Source organism: Gracilinanus agilis, chromosome 1 (genome assembly GCF_016433145.1).
Source record: "Gracilinanus agilis isolate LMUSP501 chromosome 1, AgileGrace, whole genome shotgun sequence".
Classification (NCBI taxonomy): Eukaryota; Metazoa; Chordata; class Mammalia; order Didelphimorphia; family Didelphidae; genus Gracilinanus; species Gracilinanus agilis.
In genome coordinates, this window is record NC_058130.1 from 393,435,585 (window position 1) to 393,450,724 (window position 15,140).

Here is a 15,140-nt window from a genome sequence, read left to right on the forward strand (position 1 = left end):
AGAGAGAGAGAGAGAGAGAGAGAGAGAGAGAGAGAGAAGAGAGAGTGCACATTGAGATAGTGAGTGTTGAGCACATGGCCACTTGGGGTAATGAGAAGATATGTGATAGTGAAGACTAAAGGATGGAGTCTAGTTGTGTTCTGAGGATGCAGTGGCAAGCAGCACTGGGAAACAATGATGAGAAAAGAAGATAATACTTTCAATCTGGATAGCTCAATTGTAAGTTTCTTGTCATCTCCACATGAAAGAGAGTGTACCCCAGGAAAGCCCCAAGGGGACTTTAAAGTACAGGCCATGTATGACTGTGGGACTGTGGATGAGATGTCCTCACCTAGGGCATGGAGAGACTAGATGTCCCAGCGCCAAATAAGATCTGAGGTTTACAACAGGCTCACATAGCCCATCAATGGCCTGCCCATCACCATGGTAATGTAAATGGATCTACACCTCTCCTCCTCTGCATACACTTCTCTAGTCGCACGTTCTATTCAATTTAACAAATATTTACTATGCAGAAGGTACTTTTGACTCTCTTGATGTAAATTTTGGCTTAGTTTTATTCAGACATAAATGTTTGAAGAGCCTAAGGAAACCCAGTATGATTTTTTTGGAGGTTTTGAAAACTTCTAGGTATGGTCCTACCTTTGGAGACATCCTGGGCTAATTTTACAGATTACCTGGTCATTAATTTAATATTATTCAGGGACATTACCCTCTCTTTGAAAGAATCAAGAGGCAGCATGATATAGTGGAATGAGTACTGTATTTGGAATCAGAAAACATGGATTCAAATCACTGATCTCCTAATTACTACCTGTGTGACCTTGAGCAAGTTACTCTGTGCCATTGTTTCCTCATTAATAAAATGAATGAGTCAAGCTAGACGACCTTTGATATCCCTTCCAGTTTTAACTTTATGATCCTTGAGTTTCTTTCTCTAAATGGATTGAAAATACTTTGTAATACATTCATTCCTTTGATATTAAGTTATTGGTTTCTCAAGAAGCCCTTGCTTCAATATAAATTTGTTAAAGCATATTAATCCATTGCTATTGATTAATATTTGGTTTTGAATGAGGTTATTCCATTTTAGGATTTTGAGAATTTTGGGAAAAAGGTCCCAGTACTCTAACATTTATATAGCACTTTAAAGGTTTACCAAGCTCTTGACGTACATTTATTTGCTTCTGGTTGACCTACAAACAGTGTGACAAAGGTACTTTTATCCCACAAAACCTGGGGTAGTAGAGAGAGCAGTTGATTTAGAGACAGGGGACCTAGGTTCAAATCCTCTCTTTTACTTACTATTGATTCCATCACCCTAGAGTGAGTCATTTCATCTCTGCTTCAGTTACCTCATCTCAAAATTTAGGTCGGAAGTAGGTCTATGTGACTTCTAAAGGTCTTTCCAGCCCCCCCCAAAATCAGTGGTCCTAGAAGCTATCGGTAAGGAAAATGAGCTGGACGGGGGGGGGGTGGGGGGGGGAAGGGAAGGATGGAAGAGGGAGGACCTGAAGAGATGCTGTCCCAGAGTATCAGTTCCTCCTAGTCTGGGAAATCTTGGCTGTTTTTCCAGACAGAATTTTCCTCTTCCAATTAAAGAAAGTTGAGAGAGAGCCAGGTGGAATGCTTCCAGTTAAATACTTCCTTCTCTTATCTTCTTGTTCACACCCTTCACCCTATTAGAACAACAGAGCATCTCTTGCGCATTAACCATTTCTAATGAAGATGTTCACACTGTATTCCTAATGAAAACGTTTCACAGGTAATAGGCTCTCTGCTGGGAAAGATATACATAGCAAGGAAGCCCCTCAGTGCAGAAGCCATTTTTAGAGGAATGCATGGCAACCTGGTCACTTCAGCTCATAAATTCTTAGTGGTAGGATAGAGCAGTTGTGTCAAATTCATATACAAATGGAGACCACTAAAAACCATACAAAAGGATCCATAGGCAACATGTTGACTTAGAAAACCACATATTAACTTTATCTATGTTTTGTTGTATTTTTATTTATTTTGTTAAATATTTCCCAATTATTGTTAATCTGGTTTGGGCTTCACTTGGAAATATTGTGGTAGAATGTGGCCTGTAGGCTGAATTTTTGACACATCTGGCATATAGGTTCTGGTGAGATTGTGATTTTTAAAAACTATTTGTCCCCTGCATAAATTTGGTGCTATAGTTCATCCCCTATCTTGAAGAAGTGACTAGAGGCATACAGAAGCAATAATTAACATTCAGAGCAGAGGTAACCATTAATGCATAAAGAAAATATGGTATTAAATGTGTGCTACTCAGTTTAACTTGAAATAAAGATTGAACTATGGTGTTCAAAAAAGGATAATACCTTGGAGGAAATAACAGGAAACAAAGATCATTTACTTATGTCGTGTGGGCTTACTATAGGGAAAACAAAGGCTGAAATGTTAAATTTCTCTGATACTTGCCAATTTAGATGACACCTGGGTAGGGAAACATAATCAAACACTAAAGAAAATTCATGATCCACCTGGATGTTGCTTTTATTTTATTTTACATATTGATCTCTGCTTCAATGAACAAAAGGATAAGTATATAATTTGGAGGCAGAAGTAGAAAAAATATCTGTGCAATTTTTAATATGTAATATGAAGTAATTTATTAAAGTAGGAAGAAGGAGGAATACTGAATTTATCACAGTTTTATTTTTATTCATAGTTCAATAATAGTGATTAAATATCAAACATTTCCATATTTAAGCATATTCTTTCATGTCATAAAAAGTTCCTTTAATATGTATTCAGTTGTTTTTAAAAACCCTTAATTTTAAACAATCATAGCTTTTCAAAGATTATAGTCTTTATCTAATGGTAAGTTAAACATTACAATTTCTGATCTCTAAAGAGTTTCAATAATGTTCTGATACAAGTATATGTTCAAACTGATATGAAGAACAAATTATTTAGCCCTTTGCCCCAGGGATGAAATGGGGAAAGATCATCTCTCAGTAGCATATGTATTTCTTTTCCAAAAGAGATACAGTTTAAACTAACTTCCTCTGCCCCGCTGGGGGTCTATGAGAAGAGAACTATTTTACCCAGACTTGAAACAATTACCCTGCTGCTGGTCATGCAAGGCTGGAGTAAACAACGACATTAAAGGAAGTTAGAGTGTGCTTAGCCAAGGGTTTTCTCACACTGCTGGGTACGTATGGAGGTAGTCATCCAACCTGAGAAAGAGCAAATGTGCTCAGGAACATTCGTTTTGGGGGGGGGGTGTTTTTTTAAATCTTATTTTTATTCCTTATTTTCCAAACATATACCTCCTCCCTCCCCCACCCCACAAGCTAGCCCTGGTAACAAAGATTTCAAAAGAAGTTGACTAGGGGCAGGTGATTCTGACAGCATCTGCAATATTCTTCACCCACAGTCTCACCGTTTCAGCAAAGAGAAGAAAATGTACTTAACTCTTTTCCAGGGCTGAACTTGACATTATCATTATACAGTATTCGGTTTCTTTTCTTGTTCTTTCATTTACATTGTTGTAGACATTATATGTGCGTGTGTGCACACATGTGCATACGTGTCTCTGTGTGTCATATCATGTAAATATATATGATTTATGGTTCCTTTTTATTCTGTATCAGTTGATACAAATCATTCCATATTTTTATGAATTCTTCATAGTCATCACTTTTAAGAGTACATATTTAAATTTATGTACCACAATTTGTTTAATCATCCTCCAGTGCATGAGCATTAACTTTGTTTTCAGTTCTTTCTTACTGCAAAAAAAAAGTGTTGCTAAGAATTTTTTGGCATATATGGGATGTTTTTTATCTTTCATTGACTTTCGGTATATTCCTAAACAGCAGTAACTCCGGGTCAAAGGATATGGACACACTAATCATGTTGGGGGAATTTTTTTAGTATGATTATAAATTGTGCCATGATTTTCAGAAGGATTAGACCAATCCAGTATTCCACCAAAAATGTGTTTCTACAGAGGCATATTTCTTTTTTTAAAAATATAATAATTTTTAACAAATTGCATATCAATATAATTTTTTCATATTGATTTTCTGATATTCTGCAATCCATGTTCTCTCTCTCTCCCTCTCATCCCTTCCCCAATCCAAAAAAGACAGGAAATATGAAATAAGTTGTACACATGTTATCATATAATACATATTTCCATGTGCATCATGTTGTAAAAGAAGATACATATTGCTTTCACTAGGGAAAAATTCATGGAGGCGGGAATTAAAATTCATTTAATAAAGAATGGTATTTTTCAATTTGTATTTGGACTCCATCTATTCCTTCTATGTTGGTGGATATTCTTTTTTTGTCATGAGTCTCTTGGAGTTGTCCTAGATCCTTGTCTTGTGGATAACAATTAAGTCATTCACAATTGATCATCACACATTATTGTTGTTAATGTATACAACATTCTCTTGATTCTTCTCACTTCACTTTGTATCAGTTATATAAGTCTTTCCAGGGTTTTTTTTTTATGATTATCTTGCCTGTCAATTCTTATGGCACAATAGTATTCCGTTACAAGAATATAACACAACTTGTTTAGCTATTTCTCAACTGGTGGACATCCCTTCAGTTTCCAGTTCTTTGCCCCCCAAAAAAGAGCACCTATAATTTTTTTTTGTACAGGTAGGTTCTTTCCCCCTAACATTAATCTCTTTGGGATATAGATCTTGTGTTGGTATTGCTAGATCAAAGGGTATGCATAGTTTTATGGACCACAGGCATGTTTCCAAATTGCTCTCTAGAATGGTAACATTGGCTCACACCAGTAGTGTATTATTGTCCTGATTTTTCCACATCCCCTCCAACATTTATCATTTCCCTTTTTTGTCATGTTAACCAGTCCTATGGGTGTGAAAATGGTACCTTAGAATTATTTTAATTTGTAGTTATCTAATCAAGAGTAATTTGGAGCACTTTTTCATATGTCTAAAAATAGTTTTAATTTCTTCATCTGTGAATTACCTGTTCATATTCTTTGACCATTTGTCATTTGGAAAATGCTTTATACTCTTATAAATTTGACTCAGATCTCTAAATAGTTGAGAAATGAAGCTTTTACCAAATAGACTTGCTATAAAGATCCCAACCCCACCCCATTTCTTGTTCACGTTTTAATCTTGGTTGTATCGCTTTTGTTTGTGCAAAAATATTTTAATTTGATTTGCCACAGTCAGAGTTATGTATTTAAATCTTATAATGTTATTTTGACCCAAATTCTTCTTTTATCCATAAGCCTGATAGGTAAACTATTTTGTGCTCAACTATTTTGTTTATGGTATTACTCTTTATTTCTGTCATGTATCCATTTTGATTTTATCTTGGTATATGGCATGAGGTATTGTTCTATGCCTAATTTTTGCCATATTGTTTTCCAATTTTCCTGCCAGTTTCTAGAAAATAGAGAGTACTTCCTCCAAAAGATTAGAGTTATATTTGCTAAAATGGCAAAAATCAGTGCTTATGATCTCTGCAAAAGGAAGCTATAAGTTTAATTGTATCATTCATGGATACTTTTTTTAAAAATTCACCTGGTTAACTTGTAAAACTGTCGTATCTACATTATAATATTATGCTAGAGATAGCACTGAGGCAGAAACATTTGAACCACACATTTTTAATTTTAAAAATAATAACAAAAATCAAAGCCTATTAATTGATACATGAAAAATAATTTAACAAAATCAATATATCTTATATTTAATGAATTTATGTGCATTAATGTATTTTAATTCAATAGAAGTCAGTTAAGCATTTATTGTTTGGAAGGCAACTTGCTAGATTCAAGGGAAATAGACAAAAACTTCATAGCCTCTGCCCTCCAAGTATACATTCTACTGGAGTGATAAGGTATATAAACAAACAAGGGAATTCATAATATGTCCAGAGTATTTTCATAGTAATTAAAAAGAGAAAGAGAGAAAAAGTCTCAGGACAAAGCCTTGGGGTATACCCTTGGGGTGGGGGGGGGAGAGAGAGAGAGAGAGAGAGGGAGAGAGAAAGAGACTGAGAATAATAACTAAGGAGAATAATCAGGAAAGACCTCATGAAGGATTTGAGCCCTGATCTAATCTTTGAAGGAAGCTAGGAAGGAGAGTGAGGAAGAAGTTTATCCCACACATTCAAAAGTTCTTCAAACATAGCATATCATTGGCCATTGGTCTTTCCCTTGCCCTTGGATGAAGTAAGCTGCATTGCAATGTCATTGCACATACTCTAGATAAGTCTATGGGAGCCACCTGTGTGAAGGGAGGGAGGTGAGATACAAAACATCACTTACAAGGAACAGTTTTCAATGCATTTGGACTATAATTGAATGTTTGAAGGAGTAATGACATGAGATTGAAAAACAAGTGAATACCATAAAGGAAAGGCTTTAAACACCAGGCCTTTGCATACTTTATTGGTGAAGGGATTCCATATTCCTAAGGATGACTAGAAGGGAATATGCAAGTTCTTAGAAAATATCTTCTCTATCATCACATATTTAAGTATATTCAGTATGGGTTCAGGATTGAGCATTTTCTTTTTAATTCTTTGAAAATTGGTTAGTTATGTATACTATAGTAGGGCGACTCTTTATGAAGCAAGATATAAAATTTAATTAACCATGTTGCCACATTCACTGACAAGGATGCAACTTTATGAAGTTATATTTCCATTATTCAGAGAATCACATCACAAATAAGAAATTGTAGGCTACTTTAAACTTTTTTTAAATTAATTTTTTTATTTTTAGAAACATTTTCGATGGTTACATAATTCATGTTTTTACTTTACCCTTCACCCCCTCAAACTCTCCCCCCATAGCTAACTCGCATTTCCACTGGTTTTAACATGTGTGGTCAATCAAGACTTATCTACATATTACTGATAGTTACATTGGTGTGGTCCTTTCAGTCTACATCCCCAATCATGTCCTCATCAACCTAAGTGTTCAAGCAGTTGTTTTTCTTCTGTGTTTCCTATCCTGTAGTTCTTCCTCTGAATGTGGGTAGTGTTTTTTTCCATAAATCCCTCAGAATTGTCTTAGGTCATTGCATTGCTGCTAGTACAGACATCCATTACATTCGATTTTACCACAGTGTATCAGTCTCTGTGTACAACGTTCTTCTGGCTCTGCTCCTTTCACTCTGCATCAATTCCTGGAGGTCTTTCCAGTTCACATGGAATTACTCCAGTTTATTATTCCTTTGAGCACAATAGTATTCCATCACCAACATATACCACAATTTGTTCAGCCATTCCCCAATTGAAGGGCATACCCTCACTTTTCAGTTTTTTGCCACCACATACTTTAAACTTTTTAAAAAGAATTCTCTGAAGTTGTGAATTGGTCAAACTGTTCTGGAGAGTCATTTGGAACTATACCGAAAAGACTTTAAGACTATGTAGATCCTTTAATCCAGAAATACCACTACTAGGTCTGTATCACAAAGACATAAAAAAGGTAGGAGTTGGGACCTATTTCTACAAAAAATGTTTATAGTAACTCTTTTTTGTGGTGCCAGAGAACTGGAAATTGAGGGAATGTCCATCATTTGGGGAAAGACAGAATGAGTTGTGGTATATGACTGTAATGGAATATTATTATGCTATAAGAAATGATGAAAAGGATAATTTAAGAAAGCCTGGAAAGACCTACATGAACTGATTCACAGTGAAGTGGGCAGAACTTGGAGAACACTGTACAAAATAGCAGTAATATTGCATGATGAACAAGTGTGAATGATTTTGCTGTTCTTAGCAAAACAGTGATACAAGGCAATCTCCAGGACCCATGATGAAAAATGTCATCCACCTCTAGAGAAAGAACTGATGGAGTCAGAATGCAGACTGAAATATGATATATTTCACTTTCTTCATTTTTTAGTTCTCTTCCACAAAATGATCAATACAGGAAAATATTGTACATTATTGTATATGTAAAATTTATGTCAGATTGCTTGCAACCTCAGGAAAAGAAGAGAAGAAGAGAAGGAGAGAATTTGGCTCAAATTTTTTAAAAAGAAGATTAAAAATTCATTTTTACATGTAATTGAAGGAGGAAATAAGATACTTTTTTAAAAATTCTACATGCAAACATACCTATTTACTTAAAGCCTTCTACAGATTCATCACCACTTCAAAGAACATGTACAAGATATGTAGATCAAGGCTTTAAAAGAACTGTTTTAAATGAATTAGATATCACTGTTTAAAAAAAGTTTTTAGTAAGTACTTTGTGAAAACAATCATTTTTGTCAGGGGAATAATTTCCCTAATTTATATTTTTTAAACATCTTTACCTTCTGCCTTAGAATCAAGACTCGGTGTTGGTTCTAAGACAGAAGAATAATAAAGGCTAGGCAAATGGGGTTGAGTAATGTGCCCAGGGTCACACAAATAGGACGTATCTAAGGTCATATTTGAACCCAGAGCCTCCTTTCTCCAGGCCTGGTTTTTGATCCAATGAGTTACCTCGCTGTCCCTCCCTAATTTACATTTTACAAAATCAGATTTCAAAAAGTGAAACTCTCTCATCATTTCTAAAAACCTGCTTTCTAAATAACCACATGTATGGTACAATTATGGGATCTCTGAGCTGAAAGGAACCTAAAAAGATCAGCTACACTGATCCAAATGTCCTTGAGCAGGAATAGATAATGTTCCCAACAGGTAGCTATCAAGTATCCTTTTACAGTAATCCATTGGTAAAGAATTCACGATCTATCCTAGGGGACAGTTAAAACAATTTTGGATGGCTCTACACAGGCTGCTTTATCTCTCTTGAATGAAAGTATGGAGTCAGGCATAACCCCCAATAAGTATTCAGTTCTCTTTCTCTTGGCATGGAAGTACTCTCCTCTCTAGCTGACTCTGACACAATGAAGTGGTGCCTAGGTCTTCATACCATTTCTTTTCCTCCTAATTTTCTCTCCTTTATTTTTGTAGAGAGAAAGAATTAATAACTTCTCCTTCCTGTGGGGTAGTAAAAGGTTCATGTTGAGTCATTAATATGGGAAGACAAGTCAGGATTTGAAGCTTGCAGGATGGCTATGTAGAGAGCTTGGGGCTGGGAGCTCACTTGAAATCAGCTAATGTTATTTCATGAGATCTTTACCCTTTGTGATGTGTTCTTAATAGTTATTCGGTTTTCTGTGTTATAGACTCAACTTTGGCTATGCTATAACTCTTCTTAATGAGGTTCTTGTAATAAAGAAACTAGCTAAAATAATTACTTCACCATTTTGAGGATAGAAGAATGAGCTATACAAATGTATATATGTATGTATGTGTTTATATGTCTTTCTTCTGAGAGTCAATCTAGATTAGTTAGAAATTTGTTCCCTTGAGGGCCATAAGATGACTAATTCAATAGCAACTGCAACACTTCAAATATCTATATCAAAATAAAAAAGGTGTGATCTGCTTTGATAGAGGACAAAATGAATGAAAACACAGATTAAGGTATTGAAATATAAGGAGGAAATGATAAAAATAATATCTTATGTTCTTATCCTAATTTTATTTTATCTTGCCCAAGATACTTGACTTTAGTTAATTTAATTTGCTCTTAATTATCATTAAAACAGGATCTCTATTTGTTCATGTATGCTAAAGCTCTGAAAACTCTGAAGCTAGGAAGAAAACCTAATGATGACAAAGAGGTAGATTTTTTTAAACCAATACTGGGGGGAAAAGAATCATATCAAAGAAGGAATAAAATCATTACTTAGAAAAGATAATCAACAGTATGTACAAGAGGCTGTTCTGTTAATTTGCTTTGTTTTAACTACCAAGAAGAATGGTCTTTTTTTATTTTTTTTAAAACTCTTACCTTCAGTCTTGGAGTCAATACTGTGTATTGACTCCAAGGCAGAAGAGTGGTAAGGGTAGGCAATGGGGGTCAAGTGACTTGCCCAGGGTCACACAGCTGGGAAGTGTCTGAGGCCAGATTTGAATGTAGGACCTCCCATCTCTAGGCCTGACTCTCAATCCACTGAGCTACCCAGCTGCCCCCAAGAAGAATGGTCTTTTGATAGAAAAGGATAAAGCCAAAAAAAATGTTAATAAGGAGTCAATAATCAAAATAAATAGGAAAAGTACAATGAAGCATCTAACTGCCCTTGATGAGTTCAGGGTCCCAAATCATAATGACCTCCATCCTCAGGCACTGAAAGAAATGACAAATGTGATTGCTGAATCATAACCGGTGATCTTTGAAGGAAATTTTTTAAAAGAAGAGAGAACTCTTCATTCCTCATAAGACCAGAGCTAAGCAGATACTTTGACATGCAAATATAAAAGTAAATCTAAAATTAGAAAACATATCTGAGCATTTGATATACAATAATGAAGTTATTTCTTTTAAAAATTTACTTTATTATCTTTAAATATCCAGTTAACTTCCTCTCTCCCTTCCTCCCTTTAGAAAAGTCGCTACTTGATAAGAAGAAAAAAAGATATATGTATAAATAAAACTATTTCTTACTTATTTCTATTATTTATCTTTGCAGGTGAACATACACAAGTCATTTTTCAACCAATATTTCTGTGGCTATATATAATATTTTCTCAGTTCTGCTTATTTTGCTCTTTCTAACTTAACTTAGGTCTTTCCTTATTTTTCAAAAATTAACATGTTGGGGGGCAGCTGGGTAGCTCAGTGGATTGAGAGCCAGGCCTAGAGACGGGAGGTCCTAGGTTCAAATCCTGCCTCAGACACTTCCCAGCTGTGTGACCCTGGGCAAGTCACTTGACCCCCATTGCCTACCCTTGCCAATCTTCCACCTATAAGTCAATACACAGAAGTTAAGGGTTTAAAATTTTAAAAAAATTAACATGTTCATCATTTCTTAGTGTGCTACAGCATTCCATCTTACTTAATCATTTCCCAACTGATAGTTTCTAATTCTTTGCCACTACAAAAAGCTGCTACAAATATTTTAGAATGTATAGTTGCTTCTCCATTTACCTTGATCACTTTCAGTAATAAACCTCACTGTGATGCTGCAAGGTTAAAACATATACACTGTTTTGTAACTCTTTGAGCATAATTCCAGATTGCTCTTCAAAATGGTTAAGTCAGTTCACAGTTTCATCAACAGGATATTAGTGTTCCCTTTTTTCCCCACAACCTCTGTCACATTTGTCATTTTGACCTTTTATCATTTTAGCCAATCTGATAGGTATGACATCATAGCTCAAAGTTTTTTTTATTACATTACTCTAATTAAAAATGATTGAGAGCATTTTTCAAACAGTTATATATAGCTTTTGACTGTTTATCAATCAAGGACTGGCTTATAGTCTTATATTATTTAATAAAGTCCTTTACATATTTTAAATGAGACCCCATCTGAAAAACTGTCCATAAATTTTTTCCCCAATCTACTGCTTTCCTTCTAATCTTGGCTTCATTTTATTTGTAGAAAAATTTTTCAATTCAATGTATTCAGAACTATTCATTTTATATCTCACAATGCTTTCTATTTTTTCTCTCAACAACTAACTTGTCATTTTATTCTATCTATGGTTAGTTTAAATGGGTTATCTTTTACTATCTCTTCTTGCAGGACATTGTTGGGGATATATAGTGTGAAAATTTAAAATTAACCTCTACCCCTTTTTTTGTCACCCCAGGACAACCGTTAGATTTTAAAGGGGGAAAAGCTTGATTTTAGGATTCTTCTTCCCAGATTCCTAAATGAAGGCAGAGACAAGTTCTTCGTTTATATGTAATTAAAGCTCTGAAGAGAGTGAAGCTACTAAGTAAGCTATGCAAAGTTAGGCAAAGAAAAGTGGACATGTGCACTGTGTAGCCATTCTAAACTACTCAGTGACTCCAGGTATCCAGAAGACTCACCACCTGTCTGGAGTGAGGTCAGAATCTTCTAATCAAAAGGGCTTGGGAAAGAGACATCACAAAGAGCATAAATTGGAGTATAGAAAGAAATAGAGCCTTTTTCCTTGGAATCTTGGATTGAGTAGGTTTGCTGTCAGGCTAGTGCTAGGGCTGGCTTGGAGGGGGAGGGGGTAGCAAGATTAGGCCACTGAAAGAGCTGCCAGCCACATGGGTACCTTTTCTTTCTCTGCACCTATTTTTATTATTTAATAAATAATTCTAAATTAAGGTAAGGTTTCTAGAGAATTTTAATAATAATAGAAAATGATGATGATTTATGTGGGTTCCTTTTATAGTCTGCTACTTTACTAAAATTATAGTTTCAACTAATTTTACTTGAATTTCTAGGATTTTTCTATTTATATTATCACATTATCTGCAAAAGAGATGGTTTTATTACCTCTTTATCCATTCTGATTCCTTTAACTTCCTTTTCTCCTATTATTGTTATTGCTACCATTTCTAATACAATATTAAATAACATTGATGATAATGAGCATCCTTGTTTCACTCCTGATTGTATAGGGAAGGCTCAAAATTTATTGTCATTTCAGATGTTTACTGGTGGCTTTGAGTATAGACTTCTTGTTATTCTAAGAAAAAAATCAACTCATACCTATACTTATTTAGTTAGTTATTTCATTCTAATAAGGGAGAAGAAACATGTCCCATAAGAACTTTAAAAGTCTATAAATGTTATAGAAAAGGCTAAATAAGATATATACAGCTCCTGGGGATAGTTTTGTTTTATGTTAATAGAAAAAGAAAATGGATGAAAAAGGGAAGAAAGAAGAATAAAGAAAGTACATTTATTTCACACAATAAAGATGTATGAGATGAACAATGCAAAATGATAAAGAAAGGGGTAAGAGAAACCAGAATTATACAGATCTTACTTTTATTTAAATCAGACAAAGAAGAGTTCAACCTGGAGAACTCATAAATATACAGAAACAGGGTTTGGTATAGAAATAGATTGAGTCTAACCAGGAAAATAGGAAGATTGAAGGAGAGGAGTGAGGGTGCTTTAAGAAGAAAATAAAATCACTGAAAAACTGACATTAAGAAAAATGAATTTTAATGTCAGATGTTAAGACATGAAGTGAGTTAAAATTTTAAAAAAGATAACTATGATCGGGTGAAGGAGAGGAACAGGAAAGGAATTATATTATTTTGACTATATTTCATTAATGTTAATTAAGCTCCTCTTTTACCATCTTCTTCAATGTAAAGAGAGGTAAGGGTTAAAGTGAAAAAACTACAATAGTAGAGTATAGAAATAAATACACATTAAATAATCATAAATACAAAGATGAAGGGGATTGCTAACAAGTGTAGCATTCAATTCCCAGAAGAAACCCTGTTTCTCTCAGTTCCTCATCTGTAAAATGAAGGGAAGGAAATGGCAACTTTGCCAAGAAAACTCCAAATGGAATGACAAAGAGTCAAATACAACTGAAATGACTGAACAATAAGAAAACTCCTTGAAAATTAGTTTGGGGTAAATAGAAATTAATAATACCATGAGATCAAAATACTAAAATGAAATCAAAGACTAAAAAGAACTTCTGAAAATGCTAGGTGTCCCCCATCCAAAAACAAAGGAGAGATCATCTTAAAAACATCTAACTACCTGAAAAATGAACCCACAAAAAGTCTAGAGAATCAATACAGCCAGTTCTGCTAAAATGTTACATGTCCATTCATAAAAATCCTTTTATTATATAAAATCATGCAATAAAACTCACTGATCTTATGGAGAAAATGGGCCTAAGGGAAGAATGCTTAAAATGTTTTTCAGTGACACATTTTTAAAAAGATGGGAATATAATTCAAATAACCTTAAAAGATTATAAGGTTATGTGAGCAACAATGTGGAGGACTATTAATTTTCTTCAATTCTCAAAATAGAAAGTATGCTGCAAAGATAAAATAAATTCAGCTATTTCCAAGGTCTAGGACACCCAGACTCTAAAAGAAGCTTTTTTAAAAGCACCTAAACTCATGAACTGAAGCTCACTGAGCCTGAGATCACTCAGTACCTTGCCCCTTCCTCTCACATTAGTACCAGCAAGCTCACCCTAATAGGCCCAGGAACATAACACATGCTTACAACAGGCTTACAACAAAACCTGCCCCCACACTTGTTCCTTCCTCCCTCTTTCCAATACCATTGAGATCTTGGTTTCTGGCTGCAGAAATTTGCAATGGTCATGACAAAAATCCAACACAACCGCAAAATTTAATAGGAAAAATTTAACTGAAGTCACAACTTTATAGTACCAGTATTAAAAGGTCAGAACTCCTGGTGCTGAGCCAAAAAATTAAGGAATAGCATAATACTCATGTAAGCTGGAAGGAAAAATCATGGCGTCCAAGCTAGGGCCAATTCTGACCATGAAAGTCAGTGAGGTCAGAGGCCTATAATGGTGAAGCATGAATTGCCCAGGATGGGAGGAGGCTGACACTTTGAGAACCAGCTCCCAAAGAAACAAAAATCAGGAGATAGGGAGTCAGAAATTAGTTTATAGGGGAAAATAAGGATGGGGAAAAGGTTGAAATAATCAAAGATTTCAGGAAGAAGAAAACTCAAAGACCTTGAACATAAGCAGGTAAATCAATAAGGAAAACAATAACAATAGAAGCAAATGTGACCTCCATATCTAGTGAACAGGTTTAAGTAGCTATGAATAAATACTGAAAAAGAATGAAAATGATCAAACTCTTGATGAAGCAGATGACTCTATGGGATCTGAGGAGAATATAGAACTACAATCTTCTGTTTCCGAGAGGTTCAGAACAGAAATGATAATTTCTAGAATGTATGGTGTATAAACAAAAAATATTAAGCAGAATAGAAAAAAGTAGAATCTGCAGTACAATACATTAAGATAGAAATGAAGGGTAATATAGAAGACAAGAAAAAAAGCAATACCAATAAAGAAAATATTCTCATTATACAAGCCAAACATACTCATTTTTAGAACAAGGATACCTAGAGACAATCTAAGAATTGTAGGTCTCTTAGAAGAATATGATAAGTTTAACAAAAATCCTTAACATTTTAATTAAAGAAATAATATAGAAAAACTGGCCAGAATTTCTGAACTACCACTTGAAAGAATTCATAGATTGCCTCCAGAAAAAAAAGAAAAAGAAAACTTAAGATTGCAAACTCCAAAACACATAGTGGTTAAATTTAGCAATTCATTTCAGAAACAAATTCTAC